We start from the raw sequence: 9,766 nt of genomic DNA, 5'->3' as shown, positions 1-9,766 counted from the left end.
ACAAGAAAACAATCCTTATTATCTGAAGGGCAATTACTGGCGTTGAAAATATTTAAGCGCACCTTCATATTGCCAAAAGATAAGTCCATGACGTCATTTTTGCAATTTATGCTTGCATTTGCTGTCGCAAGGAAAGGACGACCAAGGATCACTGGAATGTGCCTCCTTGACTCTGGAACTGGCTCGGTATCTAACACAATAAAGTCCACTGGGAAGTAGAATTTATCTACTTTGATGATCAAATCTTCGATGACACCACGAGGTTGTTTGGTTGACCTATCTGCCAATTGGAGAATAATTGAGGTAGGTTTCAATTCTCCTAATCTGAGTTGTAAGTAAACCGAATAAGGAAAAAGGTTTACACTTGCACCCAAATCTAGGAGAGCTCGCTCTACTTGATGATTCCCTATTGTGCATGAAATTGTTGGAGCGCCTGGATCTTTGAATTTTGGAGCAGTGCAGTGTTAGATTGTGGAATTGACTTGCTCAGTTATTAGCACCTTCTTAGGAACATGACTATTTGAACACCTCTTCTGAGTACACATATCTTTCAGAAATTTAGCATAAGCTGGAATTTGTTGAATTGCATCAAGCAATGGGAGATTAATCTTCACCTGTCTGAATATCTCCATTATGTCCTGAATTTTGCTTGCTTGCTTCGCTGCCTTTGATGTTTCTTGTAGTCTCTGAGGGAATGGCACAATAACATGCCTTTGTTCAAGAGATGGCTCAGTAGTTGGAGGTTCTTCTTGTGCTTTTTCATTCCGCTCCTTTTTCTCTTCAAGTCTTTTCTTCCAATTTTCATCCTTCTTTGCTTCCTCTTCTTCTACCTTATATTCAACTCTCTTACCACTTCTCAGAGTAGTAATTGCTTGTACTTATTCATGGTGAACTTCTTGGCCAGTAATGTCATCAATTATATGCACACCTCTTGGATTAGCTACTGGTTGACTAGGAAGCTTGCCATCCTCTCTTCTGTTCAAGGCTTGAGCTAGTTGGCCAACTTGAGTCTCTAACTTGGCAAGGGATTGAGAATGAGATTGCACAAGTTAATTAGTTGGCTCTAACTGCTTTGTTATCATTGCCTCGAGCATTGATAAGAATTGTTAAGGTTGACTGAAGGCATTCATAGGAGTGAATCCTTGAGGATTTGAAGTCTGCACTGGAGATTGAAAATTGCCTTGCACTTGAGGCACTTGAGGTGGAGGAGTTGATGTCCCTATGGCTGGATTTCTCCATAAGAAGTTAGGATGGTTTCTCCAAGCGGGATTGTAAGTGTTTGAATACATATTATTCCCTCCGGGCCTTCCATATGTAGCATTAACTTACTCTTGTGGAATTTCTGAATATTGAGATGCACTTGGACGAATGGACACATGGTGAGTTGGACTGGAACAGAAAGAACACACTTGAACATTAGTCGCAGGAGGAATAAAATTTGACTGTGAAGTCATCAATTGATCAACCTTCTTGGTTAATGCCTCAATTTGGCTCACTAGCCCTTGATTTATCCCTACTTCATTCACACCTTCTGCTCTCCTCAATATGGTAAGAGGTCTTGCTACTAGAGGTAAAACATGTTGTGTTGAATTATCAGATATATTTTCGAAGAGCTGCCATGCTTCCTCTACACTCGTCAACATAAAATTTTCCACCATAAGAGGCATCCACCATATACCTTTGTGCCTCATTGAGCCCCTTATGAAAGAAGTTGACAAGCTGCCATTTTGGCGTGTCATGATGAGGACACTTCTGAATGAGGTCTCTGAATCTTTCCCAAGCCTCATGAAAAGGCTCATCAGGCCCTTGAGCAAAATGAGTAATAGCATCTCGATATTGAATAGTTCTCACCATAGGGAAGTACTTATTTAAAAAAAATTGTTGCAATTCAGCCCATGTAGTGATGGTGTCGGCTGGCAATGAATTAAACCAATCCTTCGCCTTATCCTTCAATGAAAAGGAGAAAAGGTGTAGCTTGAGCACATCATCGTCAAAACTATGGATTTTTATTGTTCTGTACACCTCTGTAAAGTCATCCAAGTGCTGGTATGGATCCTCTTTTGATAGGCCGTAAAAAGAAGGCAGTAACTGAAGAGTACTGGCTTTAATTTCGTAGTGAGGGGCCCTCACTTGAGGATATCAAACTGCAGATGAAGAGTTGTACGCCCCTGGTTCGTAGTGATCCTTTAAACAGCGAACTGCTTCTACAATTGGTAAATCATCCGCCATCTTTCCTTTCTTCAAGTTTTTGAGAGTTCTTTCAATTTTTGGGTCTAACGGAAGCTAAGGGAGTGACAAAGAATGTCTACCAAGCATATAATGTCACCTATAATAATTGAAAGAAAACAGTATCAAAATAAAATAAATAAAATAAAATAAAATCCTAATATACGATCCTAATTGAAATTAATTATAGAATTTAATATTATCAGTCAAGAACTAAAACAAGTCCCCGGCAATGGCGCCAAAAACTTATTGTGAAATTTATATGTACCACTCGCAAGTGCACGAATCTTTGCAGATAGGGTTTACTTGTAAGGGTGTCGTACCCAAGGGACTTGTGTAAATTAAGTTTGTCAACAGATTTCTTAAATTCCAAAATTAACTTGAAAACAGGATAATCAAATTGTGATGACTAATTCTAAAGTAACTACGTAGAAAAATAAAATAAACTAAAGAACAATGATTAAATATGATGTAGAAAATAGAGAGAGGGGACTAGGGGTATGATTTCATCACTAACGTTGCACTACCAGTCAATTGCATCAATTTATTGGAGATATTTCATATGACATGCATAGGGAATTAATCATGGCTACAAGCACATATTAATTCAGCTAGAAAATAATATAATTTAAAGCTAAGTACGGACTATCTTCGATTGGTATAAACCATCTACCTAACTACTTTACTCTAGGGTGTAGCATGGTCTATCTTTTCTAGGCATAATCCATCAAATCTCTAACATTATATTCAGAGAAATACCATGGTGTAATTATCTCATTCACAACTACAAGAAGCGAATGAGTTGTGTTCAATCACAAGATTAAAATATCTAAGACAAAATAGAATAATATTTATAATTGAATTAAAACTTTAAAACCGATTCTTATTGAAAATTCAATCAAAAACCCTATAGATTACTCAATCATGCATGATAAAAATTATTCTCTAATAATTAAATACAATCAAACCAAGGTGTTAAGCTAAGGATACATCACAACCCTAGCAAAGCGTTTAGCCAAGCATCACTGGAGTGAAATTCTTCATGGTTGAGGAAGACATCTTCACTGCCATGAATCGATCTCTTCTTTCTTCTGACCGCTCCTTTCTGATCTCAGCCTCAAGCTCCTCTGTATGATCCAATGTTGTAGAGGACCCCCTTTAAATAATAAAATATCAGCCCCATTGTTCCCTTTTTCATGTAGGAGACATACATAGAAATTCTGTCGAATAAGGACTCCCAAAATTCGTGCAAACTTCTTGGCCAATTTTGACAAGGTAAACAGCTGTTTTAGGGAAAGCTCGTGAAACGCAAAATTGTAGCTCTTCGAATTTCCTATCAACCAGCATGAGAATTTAGCCATTTTAACACTCGAGGAGAGAGATACAGGCAGATTACCAAAACGGGTTTAAGTTACCAACTTTGGCGAAAGTTTCCTTTTTGGAGAAAGATTTTTCCTTTTCTTCTTCTTTCCATTCTCATCAACTTGTAGCTTCTTTGGACTATTTTCTAAGTATAATTAGACTTGGATCTTTAACATTGCTTGGTCCCTCGAAAAGTCATCTTGTAAAGCTCAGAATTACTGGTGTTGACTGATTTTACAATTAAAGCCCTGAAATAAATAAAAACAATAAACAATGTAAAATCACAAATAAACTATTATTAAGAGAATAAAACATACGAATAGAGGGGATAAAATGTATAACATTCAGCGCCTAATAGCATCTTCCCTTTTTCCCTAGCATTCAATGTACTAGCTAGTTGCCCGACTTGGGTTTCTAGCTTCGCAATGGATTGGGAATGAGAATGAAGTAATTGGGTATTTGCCTCCAAAGTTCCCAAAGTGGTCAACACTTTTTCTTCAAATGTGGGACTCCTTGAATTTCCTTGAGAATATGAAGATTGATTTGGAAAATGAGTGTTTGAGAATTGGTTTCCATGTGGTGCTTGGAAAGATGATCTAGCATCACAATGGATTAAGAATGAGAGTGAAGTAATTGAGTGTTTACCTCTAGAGTATCCAAAGCGGTCAATACTTTTTCCTCAAAAGCGGGACTCCTAGAACTTCCTTGAGAATAAAATGATTGATTAGGAAAATGAGAGTTAGAAAATTGGTTTCCATGTGATTGAAAAGATGATCTATAACCTTGGGAACCTTGGCTTTGCATTGAGGGTGGAATATACTTGCCTTGAAAACCACCTTGGGGAGGGTTTGAGTCTTCCCCTTAGCTTTTCCAAGAGAAGTTTGGATGGTTCCTCCACCCGGCATTGTAATGAGTGCCATAGGGATTATTCCCTTGGTTGACAAATACGACATTCACTTGTTCATGGTGCTCACTTTGCACATGTCCATGGGGATAATTAGAAGTAGAATGTAAGACACTAGAACAAGTTATGCAAGCTTCATTAGAATTATGATGAGTATGGCTAGGGGAGGAAGACACTTGACTCACCGAATTTTGGTTGATCATAAATTGATCAAACCTTCGGGATAAAGATTTCACTTCGGCGGCTATATCATTGGAATTGTCAACTTAATACAAGCCAACATTCTTCCGTCCACCTAGATTTTCCATTTTTGGAAGACAATGATCGATGCATTGAATTCTCACTCATGCTCTCCTAAAGACACTATGCGTCATCCTCATGCCTATCAAGATATGAACCACCCATAGAAGCATCTACCATTCCTTTATGATTATTTGACAAACTTTCAAAGAAAAATTGCACCAATTGCCACTTAGGAATGTCGTGATGTGGACACTTCCTAAGCAAATCATTTAGGCTCTCCTATGCCTCATGAACAATTTCCCTTCCCCTTAAGAAAACTCTCGAATTGAGGTTCTCATTGTATTGGTCTTTGAGACTGGGTAATACTTTTTCAAGAACTCTTGTTGCATTTCTGCCCAAGAAGTTATCAAAAAAGGTCTTAGATTGTTGAACTAATATTTGCCTTATCCTTAAGGGTGAAAGGAAAGAATTTTAATCGCAAAACCTTTTCCAGCATGTCCGTGTATTTCACTATGGAACACACTTCAAGAAACTCATCCAAATGCTTGTAAGGTCCTTCACTTAGAAGTCCATGATAATTAAGAAGCATTTGAATAGTTTATGGTTTGATTTCATAATGGTGTGCTCTAAATGGGGGAAGTTGAATGCATGTAGGTGCATTATATTCATTTGGTACATAATGATCTCTCAAAGCAAGAGGAGGATGCACAATCGGTGGAACTACATGAGCACTATGATTGCCTTGAACAATAGGAGGTTGTGGTGGAATAAAAATTGGCCGAGGCATTCCCAATGGAACATGGCCTTGTTGTTGTGGAATGAATGGCCTTGGCATGCCTAATGGTACTTGAATATGGTCATAATGGTGCATATTAGGGTAGAGGATACCTTGTTGGTCAATGTGACCAAGGTCTTCCACATGGTCCTCATTAATGTCCTCCATTGATGAAATGGAGTTACAAGAATTACCCTTTCCTTTAGGATTACGAACAATGGATTCAAGATTCAAATTAAGTGGGACAAGGGTAGGATTTAACGACCTACGACCATGCATGCACTATCAAAACAAACAAAAAGTCAACAACAAGTATATAACAAACACTTCTCCTCTGTAACAAATCAATCAACAAACCTCCACATACATTGATACCATACTCCTATACTTTCAACAATATGCAAGAAAAATAAATTGCCTCCACGCAGGCTCATGATCTATCTAAGAAAATAAAAACTTGCCTCCACGCAGACCGACGATTTAACTAGGGAGAGAGTTTAGAAAAGCTCACAAAGGGTCCTTAAGCAACTTCAAGTTATTTTTTAATTTTTTCTTTACCTTGCTTGCTTTGCAATTTTTTTATTTTTAGTTTTTATACTTTTGCTTAGCTTTGCTTGCCTTGCTTCTTTTGCTTTAGACTTCCCCTTTGCTTCACCCTCTTGGCTTAATGCACCTAGCCAATCAAGAACAAACACAATAAGTAACTAAAATAAAATAAAAATAAAGACAAGATCAAAAGAGTACTAATTCCTAATTGATTTCCAAAATATGAAGGTGCCAATCCCCGACAACAGCGCCAAAACTTGGTGTGTATCGTCGTCGTGCACCAAAATAAGAGATGTTGCAAAAAGTGTGTAGTGTGGCCAAGTTGGAATTTATAGAATGCCACTACCACTACTAACTATAAATGTAGATAGAGTGAGTAGGGATCGTCCCAAGGGAAAGGAAGTGTATTTTTGCTGATTAGTAGGTCGAATGATTAAAAGATGGTTTGATTGGTTAATTAAATTAAAATGCAATTAAAACAATGCAAGTAAATAACAATCTAGAAATTAAGGAAAAGATATAGGAGAGAGACGTCTTAGGGCTTAGAGTTCATCACTAAGCTTCACTTCACCAAACACTGGCAATTGTAAATTAAAGGGAAAATTTAAGTTGTAACTTGTGTGTTTGTGCCACTAATTGAAAACTAAGTATGGATGGAAAATAAACATAGATTATCTAATCATTCTAGTTAGTAGCACAAATTATCAAATGAGATCATTATCCATTCAATTAAACCACAATTAGTGCACACACAAATATCTAGAGACATGCACTCTTTGCATTCATAAGTATGGAACATCAAACAACAAGAATGGATGGTCCACCTACCTAAGAAATTAAGGCAATTACACTACAATTAAGCTAGAGACATGAAAATTAAACTAATTAAACTAGAGATATGGCACAATCCATCAAGAAATAAGTATGAACCGTCAAATAAACCACAAGAGTATTCAATTAAGCACCATGCTTTGACCATTACTAGATTAACAACATCAACACACATAGGCATGCATCAGTTTCGTTAAATCTAGAGACAAATACATGAATATCAATTCTAACATACATAGACATATGGATAGAACTAAATGATCAATTGAAAGCATTAATCCATACAAATCAAGTAGAAATTATAAGATCTATATTTATTCATTATCAAAACATCTATTATAACTAAAATCCCCAAAAATACACAAAAGCTAGGTTTATGAAGCAAGCCTAGGGGCTATCTCTAGCCCCAAGAAAAGGATTTAGCCACTCATTGTAGTGGTCATAAAAGCCTCAAGGGCTAGCTCGGAGGTTGGCATCATCATCTTTATACTTGTTTTCTTCCCAAAACCCTAGTTTTAGAGAGAGGAATAATATTTCTATCTTTGGTAATATCTCTATGATGATATGATACAATATGGTTCAATGAATCAATTACCTCTTACTTTGAGTAGGCACCAAGTCAGAAAAATAGCCTATGATTAGAGGAAATTTGTAGCTACACAAGTTAGGTAGAAATCGGTGCGCTCGGGAATTAGACAACTCATTGCCAGCAACATTTTCGATTGATCCAACACTTAGCTTCGATCGATCGAAGCTGATGTGGCATCAAAATATCTTCCGGGACTTATCCAATTGGCTGAGCCGGCACTGCCGCATCTTGATCGATTTTAGACACCTTCGATCGATCGGGATTCCCTTCGATTGATCGAAGCTCCTCTGGTGCATTTTCGTGGCTTCTTTCCAACTTTACTCCTTAGCTCTAAAATTGAGCTAAATGGCTCTTTTTAGCCTATTTGAACTTTATTGACCTGAAATAGGCAAAAACACAAATAAGTATCTAAGATATAAAAGTAAGATAGATGAATGGACTAAAATAACCTAGCTTAGGTGCTAAAATGCATCACATTTGAGCACTTATCAATGACCAAACTCTCCACAAGTATAGCAACTACCCTGGAAAGTGCCGAATTTCCTCCTCTGTTGGTAAGCCTGTGGTCCCCCATTCTATTGCCTCTGAATAGGTGCCCCATCTCTGCAAACATCTAAACCACCCTTGTGCTTTTTCCAAGATTGTTATCCCTGGAATCTGCCCTTATCATTGTGTCAGTGTCCATTGCCGTTCCCTTTTTCAGTTGGCTAATTAGCAGAGTCTCTGTCACCCCACTTCTCACCCCTTGCCTGTCTGAAGTCCACAGTCAACTAATACTACTGTAGAGTAGCGTCTACCACTTGAGCATAAGTAGTGTAGGCTGGACTACCTGTAATAGATCACTTAATTGACCACATAAGTTCGTTAACGAAGCTATTACATTTTTTCTCCTCGGTATCCACCTCCTCTGGAATAAAAAGAGATAAGCGTGTGAATTACTACTCATACTCTACCACTGTCATGTTCCCCTGCTCCAGATTAAGGAGCTCTGTCTTCATAGCTGTCCTGACTGCATATGGAAAGTACTTCTCATCGAAGCGAGCACTGTACTGATTCTAAGTCAATAAAGTCCTCTCCTCCGTGGAGGTAACTGACTCCCACTACTGGAGTGCATCTCCGACAAGCTTGAAGGTAGCAAGCATCTGCTTTTGAACCTCCATGCACTAAACCATGCAAAAAAGTCACTCGATTTCCTTCTTCCACTGGTGAGCTACTTTCGCATTGGTGGAGCCTGAGAATTTAGGTGGACTCCCCTTTGTGAAAGAACTCTTAGCCTTTTCCTAAGGATTAGTCTGAACCACTGGTGTTGGTATAGGTGCCTAGTGAACCTATCGCTGATTCCGAAGTGTAGCTACTACACCTACTTTTATAGCCCGAACAACGAGGTCATTAACATGAGGATGATACTCGGGATCCCTGCCCTGATTCTAGCCTTGATCCTGAGACTCCGGAATCTGCGGTACTTCCTCCTACTCAATGTACAACTGACCATCTTCCTCATGCTCCTCCTCCTGAAACCTAGGTAGTTACTGTTCTTCCTCAATATGCTGATGCCGTAGGCTGCCTACGTACCGCTCGCTGCCTGTTTCTCTGATTGTTCGGTCTTCTTCTAGCGTTAACCATTTTGTTAACATAGAAAGATAGACATCAGTACAATTTTAAACGGATCGTAAAGGAATATAATGAATCCTAAATTTAGGCTCTAAACAAAGGAATATGCTACGCGAAAGTTTTATACAAAAGAATCCTAGAGACACTTGAACCTGGAGCACTCTGATACCAACTGTGATACCCCTCAACTCCGAGACATTGATCAGGCCCAGGCCCAAATACGAGGGATATCAAACAATTAAGCAATAAACAAGCATTGAATACAAAAGATAAATAACTAAGAATAAATAAAAAAGCAGAAAGAGAAACTAAATAATAAATCCTTAAGTTAAATAATAAATAATCCTTTAAATAAAAAATATCCAAAACCTCTGATATCATTACAACTCGGGAATCCATTTAGTGGACCCCTAATAATATCCCAACTAGAAATAAAACTGAAAAGAAGATAACATCTATAGAACCCTACATCAGGTTGGTAGAGTGATGATGACTGTCTCTGCTCGGCACGATCAAGCTCTAAGACTGGAACTGTCAAACACCTAAAAAATAATAGTGGGTCAGGCCTACGAATAAGTTCTACTTTATTACAATCCAAACAGAGACTCGATACATGTATACACCTATTCAACTCAATAATAGCTAAGTTGTCCATATGTTTATATATACACACTAAAGG

At 37.9% G+C, this 9,766-nt stretch overlaps 1 non-coding gene across 1 annotated transcript; it reads left to right on the top strand.

Moving 5' to 3' along the window:
* The first annotated feature begins 1,732 nt into the window (after window positions 1-1,732).
* Window positions 1,733-1,839, top strand: LOC132305928 (small nucleolar RNA R71). Its single transcript, XR_009481748.1, has one exon. It is a non-coding gene; the product is annotated as a small nucleolar RNA R71 (small nucleolar RNA).
* The last annotated feature ends 7,927 nt before the right edge of the window (window positions 1,840-9,766 follow it).

Source organism: Cornus florida, unplaced genomic scaffold, assembly GCF_030987335.1.
Source record: "Cornus florida cultivar Cherokee Brave unplaced genomic scaffold, ASM3098733v1 CherokeeBrave_3.0.0_Hap2_Chr04, whole genome shotgun sequence".
Lineage (NCBI taxonomy): Eukaryota > Viridiplantae > Streptophyta > Magnoliopsida > Cornales > Cornaceae > Cornus > Cornus florida.
The sequence above is the reverse complement of the archived record's forward strand: the minus strand, read 5'-3'. Positions and strand labels throughout refer to the sequence as shown.